This window comes from Trachypithecus francoisi, unplaced genomic scaffold (genome assembly GCF_009764315.1).
Source record: "Trachypithecus francoisi isolate TF-2019V2 unplaced genomic scaffold, Tfra_2.0 Lachesis_group4, whole genome shotgun sequence".
Classification (NCBI taxonomy): Eukaryota; Metazoa; Chordata; class Mammalia; order Primates; family Cercopithecidae; genus Trachypithecus; species Trachypithecus francoisi.
In genome coordinates, this window is record NW_022681469.1 from 132,044,675 (window position 1) to 132,058,788 (window position 14,114).

General features: G+C 38.3%; 1 protein-coding gene across 9 annotated transcripts in view; it reads left to right on the forward strand.

The window, feature by feature from the left end:
- GPR141 (G protein-coupled receptor 141) overlaps nt 1–14,114 on the forward strand; it is a 160,689-nt gene that overhangs the window by 16,760 nt on the left and 129,815 nt on the right. For 3 of the 9 annotated variants that reach the window (XR_004433116.1, XM_033193660.1, XM_033193656.1), the window contains exon 2: nt 6,674–6,768. The exons of 3 other annotated variants lie outside the window; for them this stretch is intronic. The gene's annotated coding sequence lies outside the window, so the exon portion shown is untranslated. Of the gene's footprint in view, nt 1–4,657; nt 4,778–6,673; nt 6,769–10,924; nt 11,038–14,114 lie in introns of those variants that run through there. 3 more of the 9 variants (XM_033193661.1, XM_033193658.1, XR_004433117.1) reach the window with 2 other exon arrangements.

Below are 14,114 nucleotides of genomic sequence, written 5' to 3' on the forward strand. Positions count from 1 at the left end.
TAGTATAGTTTGAAGTCAGGTAGCTTGATGCCTCTACCTTTGTTCTTTTTGCTTAGGATTGTCTTAGCTATATGGTCTAGAGGAGTCAGGTATGGCTGTATTTCTGTAAACTGAGCCAATAGGCCTCAGTGGCAACTTGGGACAAAGGGGATGAAGCACCTCCTAGTGGTGAGTCTAGACCCTGGGATGGTGGGGCTTAGCAGCATCCCAGACCCTGTGAGAGCAGGTACAGTGGCAGCAAGTATCCCAGAGTGGTGGGGCACAGCTGTTAGGGCCCTGCGGGAGCATGAAGCAGCACAGCAATGACTCTATTCCCTCAGAAGAGAGGTATCTCAGTAGTTCAGCCTCTAGCGGGCTAGTCTAACTCCAGAGAAGCAGAATACTAGAGTTATTTTGCCTGTAGGATGGGGTGCCTCAGCTGTTTTTCTTGAATATAGGGTATCTGGTCAATTCAGCCTTAGATGTGCAGCTTCTTAGCTTGAAGTCTGTAAAGACACAGAGTTCCCAACGGCAATGTGCCACTTCAGCCAGTCCTGGAGGGCAAGACTAGTCTCGATGACCCAGGCACCATTTCCTTGGGATATAGGGCACTGTTTCGGCTTAGGTACTGCAGTGTATGACCACTTCAGACAGTCAAGGCACCATTTCCTGGGAGGCAGGTTGTTGTTTTGACTTAGACTTTGGTGAGGTATGACTGCCCTGGGCAGCCAAGGCCTGGTTTTCCTGGGATGTCTGGCATTGTTTCAGCTCTGAAACCTGTGTCAGGGCACAGTAGTAATCGGAAGGGATGAGAGGCAGTGTGCAACTTTGGTATTGGTCCTGTGGGACAGGTGCAGCAGCGACTGGGAGGGGTTTTGGAGCAGTTCTGCCGGGGCACTTTTTCCTTGGGAGGCAGTGCACAGCCTTGGCTTAGGGCCCTTGGGGCAGGGTGCAGCAGCAACCAGGAGAAGTAGATTAAGCAACTCCACCAAGGTGCCATTTCCTCAGGAAAGATTGTGCAACTTGAGCTCGGGCCCCAAGGGGCAGGGCGCAGCAACAACTGGAGAGGTAGATGGAGCTGTTCTGCTGAAGAACTGTTTTCCTAGCAGGGAGCGTGCAGCTCCAGCTCAGGCCCTGTCTTAGTCCATTTGTGTTGCAGTGAAGGAATATTGAGGCTGGGTAGTTTATAAAGATGATTGGTTTATTTAGCTCATGGTTCTGCAGCCTGTACAAGAAACATGGCAGGTGTGCAGATCACATGGCAAGAGAGGAAGCAAGAGAGATGGGGAAGGTGCCAGGCTCTTTTTAACAACCAGCTCTCAGGGAAATTCTCATGGGAATTCATAGAGCAAGAATTCACTTATTACCATGAGGACAGCACCAAGCCATTCATTAGGGATCCACCCCCATAACCTTAGCACCTCCTGTTTGGCCTAGATTCCAACATTGGGGATCAAATTTCAACATTAGGCTTGGAGGGTCAAATATCCAAACTACAGCTCTACCCTAAGGGTAGAGCTCAGTGACTGGGAAGGGTAGATAAAGGAATTCCACTAAGACACCATTTTCCCAGTAGGCAGTGTGCAGTGTCAGCTTAGGGCCCTGAAGGCAGGGCACAGCCACTATTGGGAGATGTATATGGAGCTGTTCTGCCAAAGCAAGGTTTCCCGAGGGGATTGCACAGCTTCAGCTTTAGCTCCAGACAAGGGGGCAGAAGGAGGAGCAGGTAGAGTGGTTCCACTGTCACTTGGCCTCCAGGGAAGGGTGTAACAGTTGCTCACAGCTCAGCTTGTGGATATCAGGCCACAGAATGGGGGTAGTTCCATGGCAGCTTAACTTCAGGGATGAAGGGGCCCCCCTAGCTCCATGCCCCTAGAGCAAGACACACTCTAACATAGTTCCAGTTCCGAAATGGCATAACAGTAGCCATGCAGGGCACTGGAGGTGGGGCACTGTGTCCACTCCTTCTTTGCTAGGAGCACAGCTGTGTGGACTCCAGGCAGCTCCCTCAGCTCGACTTAATGCCTGTGAGGGTGGTAGAGACCCACTGGCAAGGTCTGTAGATGTTCAAAGTGTGGATGAGGTTGGCTAGGGTTCTCTTGCTCACCTTTCTGACAATGGGAGAAATTCTTCCTCGCTCCCAGCTGATCCTGGCTGGGGGATGGGATGTAGGAGTCCCTGTGTTTCCTTCTGTTCTCTATATGGTATCCTAAGTTTCCGTGTTCATTCAGGTTTCTGTTACTTCTTTAAGGAATTCTGCCACTCTGCTCTAGCTATTTTTATTGAAATGTAGTTATGTATTCATTGTTTTGTCTGTCTTTGTGGTGAGGATATGTGCTAGGGGCTTCTAGTTAGCCATCTTTCTGTCACTCAGCTATCCTTTCTCTTTAAACACTTCCGTAGTGTTTGAATTAAAAAATGTATATTGACAAGCCAACATGTCATGTTGTCACCGTGTGGCAGTTATCCCCTGGTTATCTGTATTCTACTTTCAGTCTCTATAAATTTGACAATTTTAGGTCCCTTGTATAAATGAAAGCATATAATATTTGTTCTTTTGCTTAAAGATAAATTCTTGCATCTGTTCTTGGAGTCACAGGAAAAAATAAGTTACCCATATACCTTGGCCTCCAGTCACCTCTGGTTTGAAAGTACAGGCAATCCCCCATTTAAACAATGATTGACTTACAAGTTTGCAACTTTATAATAGTGTGAAAGCCATACTCAGTAGAAAACAGACTCTGAATCTTGACTTTTGCTTAAAAATCATTTATAATAATGTTATTATAAAATAGCTTTGTGTTAGATGGTTTTGCCCAACTGTAGGCTAATGTAAGTGTTCCAAGCATGTTTAAAGTAGTTGAGGTTAAGCTATGATATTTGGTAGGTTAGGTATGTTAAATACACTTTCAATGTAATGGTATTTTCAACTTACAGTGAGTTTATAAAGACAAAACCCCATGAAAATCGAGGAGCATCCATATTGGAATCTTGTCTAAGAATACCCTGCTATGTGCTTTTCATGCATTACCTCCCACTATCCTCCACCTGTTGCTCCTGCAAACATATATTGTTAATTCCCTTCTTTGGAATGTTATGATCTATGCCTGGCATTCAACCACCTCATTTTCCTCAGTGCAACTTGTCATTCGACCCAGCACAAGGACCACTGATGTGCACATATGGAATTGTTCTCATTTCTCTGTGTCATTTCGTATAATGGCACTCGTATAACACATCATATGCTGCCTTACAAAGATAATTTTAGTTTAGGTTTAATCTTATTATTTGGTTGTAATCTCTTTGTAGAACAGGATCCAGTCTTTATGCTATGTGATGACCTTGCTTAGAGATTTAGATATGAGATGCAATAATTTTTTAAGAAATTAAACAATTGTCACATTAATTTGATGCCTACTCTCTCTCTCCTCTCTCAGTCACCCTTCATACTCATTTCAGATGCAGTAAATTTGACACAAACATATATGGGCTTCCTTAATTGAGTTTTCTGGAAAAAATTTTAATAGTAAAATAGAAATTATTTTACCTAATTTACTCTTTATAATACCATAGATAGATAGAGAGTGAGAGAGAGAGAAATTCAAAGATATTTTTATAACCCATGCATTCCAGGAGGCTATAATTAGTTAGAAGGACACACTTTGTATATGTAAAACTAATGCCAAGATCAGAAGACTTTCTGAAATTCTATACTTGTAAAATGCTTTATGATTTATGAAGAGGAGGTAGAAGTAATAATTCTTATTTTACTGTTTTTTCCCCAGATATTTAATTAGGAAAAATTACAAGTTAAGTGTCAAATTTTCTTCACGGGAACAGATCTAAAACAGGCCAATTTGGAGACATTTGCAGAAAAACAGAGTGATTAGATAATCTTTGTTAGCATAAATGGAAAAAGAACATTGAGTAAATATCATTAACCAAATGACTGAGTGGGTAGTTAGTTTTGTAGCTAGTTTTCTAGAATATGTCCTAATACCATTAAAGTTTATTTTAAAAACTTTAAAGCCTTATAATGCAAATGGAAAAATTAAGGCTCAAGGCCACCTAGCCAATCAGGAGAGTGAATTTTGACTTCAAGCTCTAAGTGTGTCTCAGCAGCCTCCATGCTCGGGCATGAGTTATGGATGTGGACCCTGAACGCTGAGGTGGTTTAGGAAGGAAGGAGGTCAGTGAAAGTGGAGAGATCAGAAGGTTGACTCTTCACTGAGTCTCAGTGTACAGATGGCATTTGGATCAACAACAAAGAAACTGACACTCAGGCACATTAAGGCAGTGATTCTCAAAGTGGATTTGTTTCAGAATCACCTGAACCACTTATCAGCACCAGTTTCAAGATCTCACCACAAATTCTAATCCAGTGGTCTGAGAAGAGGCTCTGGGTACCAGGGATTTGATTAATCTCTTTAGGTGATTATGAAGGCTAGAGGTTAAGGAGCTTGGTTATCTCTCATCTTGTATCCTAATCTTGTATAGTAAGTGCCAATACCAAGGACATAACTAACAGCTGCTCTGAGGGCTTAAGTTTAAGAGAGGGAGGAATATTCAGAGACAACCTGTGCATCCTGGCCTCCGTGTCTGGCAGCGTGGGATACATACAGGAGGTTTATGCCACAGGGGGAAATACAGGCTAATAATTTTATTCCTTATTTCCTAGACTTTCTTTATAAAAACAGTGATGATTCTGTCTGCTATTGCATACTTAAAAGAAACAAGCTAATCTGCCATATTCCAGATGCATGACCTTGGTCAGCTTCAATAAACCTCAGATTCTTGTGTAAGTAAAAGGAAGAGAGTGATATCTAACTCAAATGAAAATTGTGAGGATCAAAAGTAACAATGTGTGAAAAATGCCTAGGACAGAGTATTATTCAAAATTATTACCCTTCTTCCTCCCTACCACCATTGTACAGTTTTTAGTTTTTATAACATCTATAAATAAAACCAAACTATCCTATCTCACTATTCCATCAATCAATGACTTTCAGCCAAAGGCCACGAGAACGTGTGTGTAGGGCCTATGACTCATGGTGGGGAGGGAAAACACAAGCCATGGGGAATCTTGGGGCAACTCAGCAAGAAAGTGTCAGAAACAATCTATGGAAGGATTTGGGTTTTGGTTGGGTGACTAGGGAATGTGGGGATTTGCTATGTATTGGATGCTGTTTGCTGTCAGAAGGCAGGGACAAATTTATGGTTACGTAAAGAAATGTCAGTCACTAATTTTAACCAGAAAAGGGGGTATTTGGTATTTTATGAGTGGCCCAATGACCTTGTTTTTGTCTGTGCTTAGACAAAAGTGTGCAGTAGACTTGTTTTGTACCACTTTGTCATGGCCTTAGAGTGATCTCACTTGAGCTGCTCTCTTTTTTTCTTTCTCACATCTGAAATAAAAGAAAATGTAGGAGCAAAGCTGATATATATTTGAATTGTGGAAGGTGGAGAAGTGTTGAGACATTGAACACTGGTTGAGCAGTTTCTGTATCCTACGTCAAGATAAACTTCGATCCTTCTGAGAATCTCACACGTATATTATCTACATAAGGTGGGATTTGAAGCCAGATCTATCTGACTTTTAACCACCAAAACTCCCAGTCTGGTGTGCTGTCACCTTATTGAGCTGTGCTTTGGGCACTATTAGAGCATGCGAATGAATTCCTGCCTGTCTGTTGAAATGGCCTGCCTTTGACTTTACTTACAATAGAAAACATACTTTGATCTAGAATCAGGGATTGGCAATTTTTTTTCTATGAAGAATCAGATAGTAAATATTTTTGGTTCTGTGGGCCATAAAGTTTCTAGTAGGACTACTCAACTGGCAATGTAGTGAAAGAGTGGCCATAGATCATATGTAAACAAATAAGTGTAGTTATGCTGCAATAAAACTTTATTTATAAAATCAGGTGGCAGGTGGAATTGGGCCCTTTGGCTAGAGTTTGCAAACTTTTTATCTAGATGATAAGTAAACAAATATCCCAAATGAACTTGGATTTTTAAAAATGTGTTTAACACATTTAAAGTTGCTTTGAATAAGTAAATATGTGTAATAAATATAAAATAAATATGAACAAATAGACATGTTGTGAGGTTTTGGTTTTTCAGGGATTTATTAATTTATTTATAATTTTTAAAAACGCTTATTTCCAAACACAACAGAGAATCAGCATAGTGCCTCATGCCATTTGCTTTTTCCAGCTGTATAGTGACAACTGGATCTTGTGAGGCCAAAGTGTTTATTGAATAGTTTTTCTGTCCTTCAGTCTATCAGGCACCATGCTTGGCCCTTCCTTTCATTATTCCTTAAAGGATAACTCTTGTTCGCTAAACTGAAGCTCAGAGATGCTGAACAATTTGTCCTCGGTCATCCAGATGTTGTGGTAGAACTAGTGCTGAAACTAACACTTTTTCCACTATACCCTATCCCTCAAATTTTACAAATTATTCAATTGGTGCTCTGGGGCATAAGATGTTTGGATCATCTTCTGAATCATCAAACTAAAATGATATGATCAGATTGAATTTAGTGCACAGTGTATTTTATTACATTTAAATTTTTTGAAAAATTAGAATTAGAGGCTAAATGTGGAAATTAGAATTCAGTACCATAGTGTTGGAAGGCATTGCATATTGAGCCTCAGCATGCTAATTTCCTTTTTATATATTCCTCTTTCAGCAAAGCATAGCATAATAACGCCACCCGAAAACCAAGATCATCTACCACCACCGTGTCAGATTGTCTCCACTATAGCTTGATGGTAGGAAGATGAGGTAAGGCATATCATGAGAGAGATTTACTCTGAACCTCTCCTACCACATGCTATGCCACTGATCTCAGTCAGAAGGAATTTTTAACTAAAATCTCCTATTCTCTGAATATAGAAAACAAATACAAACATGTATAGGTAGCATGTAATGGTACAGGTACATTCTTATGATTTTATGTTTATAGTCAAAAAACACACAATGATATTTTTCATGCAAATTAATTAAAACAACCTCCTAGTCATATAATGTTTACATTCATTTATACCATATACCCAGCAGCTACATATTTCTATGGATAAATATGAAAGATATCCCAAAAATATCACAAGTATATTATATATGTAAGATTAAATTTGAAGCCAGATCTTCAAATCTTCAAAACTTTAATATTGCCACTAAACAATATTCTCTTTTAGAAGAGTCCAACCTATATTTTTCTCCTACCACCAGCCTGGTAAACTCACCTGCCCCAGGAAATGGTGTCTGATTCACCTGAGTGTGGATGCTTTATTCTTCCAGTCTAGACAGGATTTGCATCCTTAGCTTATGCTGAAAAGTGAGCATATACCCCTTGTGTATGGAACTATGTCATTGTGGTAGGACATTATTATAGTGAACATACTCCTAGTAGTTCCATTTGCAAACCTTGAGACAATACATCTTACGATCCATCGTGATTTGGCAAAGAAAATTCTTCCAAGTGCTTCAAATGGAATGTAGAAGAAAATGTATGATTATTTTTCCTAAGTCTCTTTCTTTCTCCGGTACCTCATTGTATATTCATTTATGAAAATAGTAATAACTATTAATAAAAGGAAATATAAATCATAATAGAACAATGATCATCCATATATTTCTCACTTTAATGTTCGAGTGGGTTGAGGAATGGAGGGAGACTTGCTTCATGACCCAAGGAAAGGCCTTTGAGAAGCACCACTAGATCTCAGCTCAATTCTGTCCTTGTTCCATTTCACTTCCTATGCAGACTTGCCAGATTTAGAAAATGAAAACATAGGACTCCCAGTAAAATTTGAATTTCAGATAAATGGTCAATATTTTTTTAGTACAACTTTGTTCCAAATATTGCATGGAGTACTTATACAAAATAATCATTTGTTGTTTGTCCAAATTTCAAATTTAACTGAGTATCCTGCATTTTATCTGTTAACCCTACACACAAATACTTAAGGCTCTGAGTTTTCATGTGGAGAGTTTTCTCGTTCAACAGAATTGGATTTAATTTTCTGCACAACCACACATAAGCCTTTAGAAAACTTGCTTAACCTGGAGCTAATAATTCATATTGTAGAGTTGTCATGCGGATTAAATGGAGAGAATGCAAATATATCTCCTAGGTTCAGGTTAGGATTCTGCAGCTGCTCCAAAAACATTAGGTAAACGTTTATTTTCTTTTTGCCTCTCAAACTTACTTCAGTGCTTTCCTAACCTTTCTGAGAAGAATAAGGAGCTCCTCCCTTTTCCCTTTCAACAAGCTGCACTTATTTCTGTTGCAGCAACCTACATGGTTTAAGGCTTGTTTCGTAATAATGACATAGACATATCAATTTCTTTCTTGTTCGGTTTGTGTTTGTCAGACATAACTTTATAAGATTTTTCTTCCTTCAAAACTTTCCAAGTCATCTTACTTAAAACATGTCTAAATAATGGCCTTCTAAAGCCATTTTTAGACACAAAGTCTGATTTTAAAACTCTTAACTGTAGAGTTTGGTACATAAATTATCTACTAATAATATGTACATCTATTTCTGCCTTTTAATTTTTTGTTTACTATTTGTCTATATTTTTGTGGGTTTTATATTTTCTCCTTTCTTCCTCTCTTTTCCCTCCTTTCTTCTCTCCTTCCCTTCTTTTTTTTATTCCTTCCTCTCCTTCCTTCTTTTTTCTTAATTAAGTAAGCTTTTTTCTTCTTTACTTCATTTTTTACCTTTACTAGTTCAGAAGATAGACACTCTATTTTTACTCTTTTATTTCTGTCAAATACAAATTTTCACATTAATTTAAGAAAACTGAAGTTAAATAATCTTACTTTCTTCTCAAACAATACACGTCTCAGAACACATAGACAGAAAATCCCCCCGAAGTCATATAATATTGTTGCCTAGTATTTTAGTATTTTCTTATATTTTAAACTGATAAATTAGATATTATTTATTCATACAAAATATGTTTACCCACATATGTACAGTGTTTTGGAGTATAACATTTCTTCGTTTATTATTTGATTTTCCTTCTTGTATAACTTTCATTCCTTTTCAAATGTGTCTTCCATATTTACCTTTAGTAAGGGTAAACTGGTAGTATTATCTTTCAATTTTCATTTGTATAAAAGGTCTTTATTTTGCTCACATTCTTGAAAGAATTTTACTGGGTACACATTGTAGGTTGATTATTATTTTCACTCAAGTTTTAAAGATAATAGTCAACCGTCTTCCTGCTTCCCCTGCCACTTTTAAGAAGCCACTTGACTGTGTAGAGGATTTTTTCAGTGGTCTGTCTTCTCTAACTGGCTGCCTTTAATATCAGTTTCTTTTTCCTTAGTATTATGTGGTTTCACTATGGTGTGTCTAAGTATGATTTCTTTTTATTGACCCTGCTTAAGAACTTTTGACCTTACTGAATCTGATGATTGATGTTTTTCATCAACTCTGGAAATTTCTCAGCTATTATCTCTCAAAAAAATCGCCTTTACTTTGCTCTCTTTATCTTCTACTCTGGAACAAATTTAACCTCCATGTGACTTCCTTTTTGTAATTTTCAGTTTTCTTACAGGAACATAGCATAGTTGCTAAGAAACAGAACTGAGTCCAAACTCTCTAGGTTGAAATGATGCCTTTAACTCTTAGTAGGCATATAAATTTGAGCAGGTTTCTTAAGCTTTCTGTGCCTCGGTTCACTTGATTCTAAAGTGGAGGAAGCAATAGTATCTACTTCATAGGATTGTTGTAAGGATTGCAAGATGAAGTATGTGTAAAGTGCTAAGAAGCTTGAACAGTATGCTCTTATTTAGTTTTTGTGTTGCACTCTGAGCAATTTTTTTCATGTCTATTATATGGTCCACCAATTTTTATTTTCTCTTTCTAGTTCCATTAGTATATTTTTCACTTTCAAAAATACAATTTTCCAAAAGTAATTTTGTGGTTATTTTTCAAAATGCCTATTCATTTTTGAAGATCGCTTACTTTTAATATTTTACAGTATTATATATATATATATATTTACATTGACATTTGCTTTTGCCAGTTACCTTCTGCCAGATACCCAGAAACCCTGGGCCATTTCAAACTAAATTTTCAACATGGGATTTTTTGAGACCCAGTGATAGTATAGATTCCTTTGTTCAAACTCTGACAAGGCTGTCTTATGATTATGAATTTTTGTGGGGAGAATATATTTTTTCTTTTCCACCCAAAGCTAAAACTAGGACAAGTAAGTAGACTGTGTCTTTCTCTGGAGTGGATTTTTTTCCCGAGTGTTTTCCTTTTCTTAGGTTGTAGCTTTGTGTGTGTATTAGTCTGTTCTCATGCTGCTATGAAGAAATACCCAAGACTAGTTAATTTATAAAGGAAAGAAGTTTAATTGACTCACAGTTCCGCATGGCTTGGGAGGCCTCAGGAGACTTACAATCGTGACGGAAGGCATCTCTTCACAGGGTGGCAGGAGAGAGAATGAGGACCCAGTAGAGGAAATGCCAGTTGCTTATAAAACCATCAGATCTTGTGAGAACTCACTCACTATCATGGGAACAGCATGGGGGAAACCGCCCCCATGATTCAGTTACCTCCCACTGAGTTCCTCCCATGACACATGGGGATTGTGGGGATTACAGTTCAATATGAGATTTGGATGGGGACACAGCTAAACTGTATTAGTGTGGTTGAGTCCAATCTGACTTTACACCTTATATGGGGCCCAGGCTTTGTCCCTGTTGTCCTGTGTATATGGGTCTGTTAACAGGAAAGATCTAAGTCTCTAGCATTGATGAATAACTTCAGAGCTGCCTCTGCTTTTAGTACTCACTAGCTTACCTTTCTTGATTTATGTATTACAAAATTATTCTTTTCTACTAAGACTTTATACTTATTTTTAATTCATCCATGAATTTTTAAAAGATGTTTAAAAATTATTTTTGGCATTTTAGGGTACTTTCCACTGTGAACTGAGGTCAACACTTACTGACTCTGCCTCAAATTCCACATCAGAGTTATTGCTGTATTCTCAGTGACAAGCCCAATACTTGGTATGCAATAGCCACTCTAATAATACTTATTAAATGAATAATTATATGTATAGTTGAATGTAACCCTGGTATTATTTAGATATTTCTCTAAAAACCCAAGGAAAGCTTACTTTGACATTGAAGACACTTAAAATATGTTAAATTTAAAACATTCTATTAAAACTCTGAAGAGAATACAGACCTCAATCTGCAATTTTAGGAATTTTTATTTTCAGATGGGCAGTCCGTTATTCAGGTGTTTGCTCTTTTGAAGAATATTTTTCCATAGAAAATAATACTCTAAATGTTGGTTTGATTACCAGACTTAAATAGTAAAACCTATATCGCTGATAAATTATTTACCTCACAGCATAACTAGAGAATGTATTCTTCATTTATAATATTATTTCTATGACCTCAGTAGAGAAAGGAAATGCTGGGGACTGCGATATATCAGTTGGATTCTGGCTTAGGCTAGTTGTCTGAAGGAAAGTATGTCTGCAAATCTAGGGTTTTTACACTGAAATTGCTTGCTGGCCTCTTCTCAATATGTTGAGAAAACATATTGAGGGCAAGAAATAAAGTGAGTTCTGTGACTTGGTAAACCTGATTTGAAGTGGCAATGAGGTGGGGGTCTGAGAGAAAAGATACCAAAGCCTGAGGTTGGAAATTCAAATTTGCAATGGAGAAAATGGTTTTCATCCTGGGATGCCCATTGAAAATATCTGGAGAGCAATAAAAAATATAGACACTTATATGGTATTCCCAGAAGTGAGAACCATGTGTCACTATTTTGCAAAAGCTTCCCAGGCAATTCTATAGTGCAGCCAGAGTTGATGCATCAATCTGGATGTCATGAGAAAACTGAAACCACTCCAGGTATTTCAAACAGGAAGGGGTCTCATGTAGGGAATCACAGGCTGCAACAGCATTGAAAGGGCTGAGAGAGAAAAGACCAGAAAAAGCTGCTGCTCCTGTTCCAGAAATCAGGAAATGCAAAAATCTTTAGAAACTACCACTAAAGAGGGCAGCTGCTTTGCTCCAATGAGGGTGGTTTAGAAGAAGCCTGAGATCCACTGGCGAACTACAGGTCCCCTTTCTCCAGAAGCTCTTGGGCCCGCATAATATTTACACACATACACAAATAATGGCTTCTCTTTAGTTCTGCCTGCAGCTGTCACAGTATCAGCTCTTATTATTCATGGCGTCTAACGCTAACCTTTGTGGTCAGGGACTCTACGGATGCATAGAAGGGACAAGATGGTGCAAGTCTGTCAATAGATTGAGAAATACTTGGAGAGCATTTAAAAACCAGATTAAGAACCACTGGTTTGGGATAGATGAACTTCCAAAATTCAGAGCACTGATGTAGTCTGTTGTATTCGTGAACTTTAAACAGCAAAATATTTGTAAAAGCATTTATCTAGATTCAAGAAGAAGGCTTGAGGTTTAACATTCCCAGTGAAGAGAACTTTTTTCAACCCTCCAGATTTCTGTGAGTACCAGGAGGAAGCGGAAATATCTCCCCCGACCCCATACCACAGTTCCTTCCACTCTTCTGGCAGCATTAAAGAATTCACAAATCAGTGGCAAAAATAATTTTTAAGAGGATTCTAGCCAAACAAATTAAAGGCCACACTTGGCAGAGGCTCAGCTGAACCTGGTACTCAAATGGAGAGGTTTCGTGATGGGTGTCATGAAAATGTGACTATACAAAAGGAAAATGTGTTGATACCAAAGTTCACATCCTTTGTTCTCCATACCATTGCCTCTCTATATGCAAGTGACAGTGTGAATTTTGTAGGACGCTTTTTCACATACATTTACTTTTCATATAAATCGTAATGATTGACCAGAGACCCTTACAAATAGCCTGGTCATGGACAAAGGAAAATAAGAGCTGCCCCTTCTTGAGTCTGTGGCTTTCCCTCTTCTCCCTCCTGAGAGCAACCACCCACCCACCTGGTACGTTTTCTTCTCTTCCACTCCCACTGCCCCTTCCTCTTTCCCTTTCCCTGCGGTGCTTCCCTGACCCTCTTCTCCTTCCCTTTACCTTCTTCCTGTTAAAAAGTGTGTGGTGATGGAGCCAAACAGAGCTATGGTCAGAGCCTTTGGGATTCCTCGGGGTCAGGGTAACCCCAGGTACTGTGCCCATGAGAAAAAAGTCATCCTAGAGGTAGCCAGCGGTATCCTGAACCTCCCAGAACTTCTACATAATAATAGACTGTTTACTTCTTGACAAGACAATTCTAAGTATTTTAAAATTTAGTGCTGAGAATAGTGATTTGAACGTAGTTTGTACCTTACAAGTAGATAACGTTATTACCATTATCCCCATTTTATCAGTGTAGGCTTAGAGAGGTCAAATAACTTGCTCAATTTCAGATAGCTAATATTCAAATCAAGTGGTGTATATCCCACTGTACTTTGAGCTTCCCTGATTATAACATTTTTATGACTCTAGTTGTGGCATTATAATTTATGAAGGTCATTGGTGAACTATAGTGTCCAAATATCCTGGCCCTCTGAGGAAGGTACTAAAACTGTACTATCTTTATCACTCTCATCAACAATAAGCATTTATGAAATGTACTCTCTATGCCAAGTTTTATGATGTGTTTTATATAGATTATTCACATGCTTGTAAAACAGTACAAAAACTTTATGAAACAGGTAACATTATCATCATCCCAATTTACAGATAAGGAAAATAAATTATGGAGATATTAAGTAAATTGCCCAAGATGGCCCAGCTAGTAAATAATAAAGGCAAAATTTTAGAGCCAACGCTTATGATCATATACTACACTGGAAACTTTAGTTACTTGCCTGAAAAAGAAAGGATGATAGGACACAGAGGAAGATGGAGGTTGGGAGCAAAGAGAGAAAATAGTAATATTCAGTTGCCAAGGAAATACCAATTAGAGAGGAAAAACAATTACATTGCAATGCTATGACAGGGTTTTTCTAGGAAGGCAGATTTCTGCACAATATGATAAAGGACTTTCCAGCAACTATTTTTAACACCACCACAGACTGCCTCTCAAAACAGAGTGTGAATATTTTGACCTTGGAAATTTTCAGATGCTAAAGAAATTTCCTAAATTGAAGA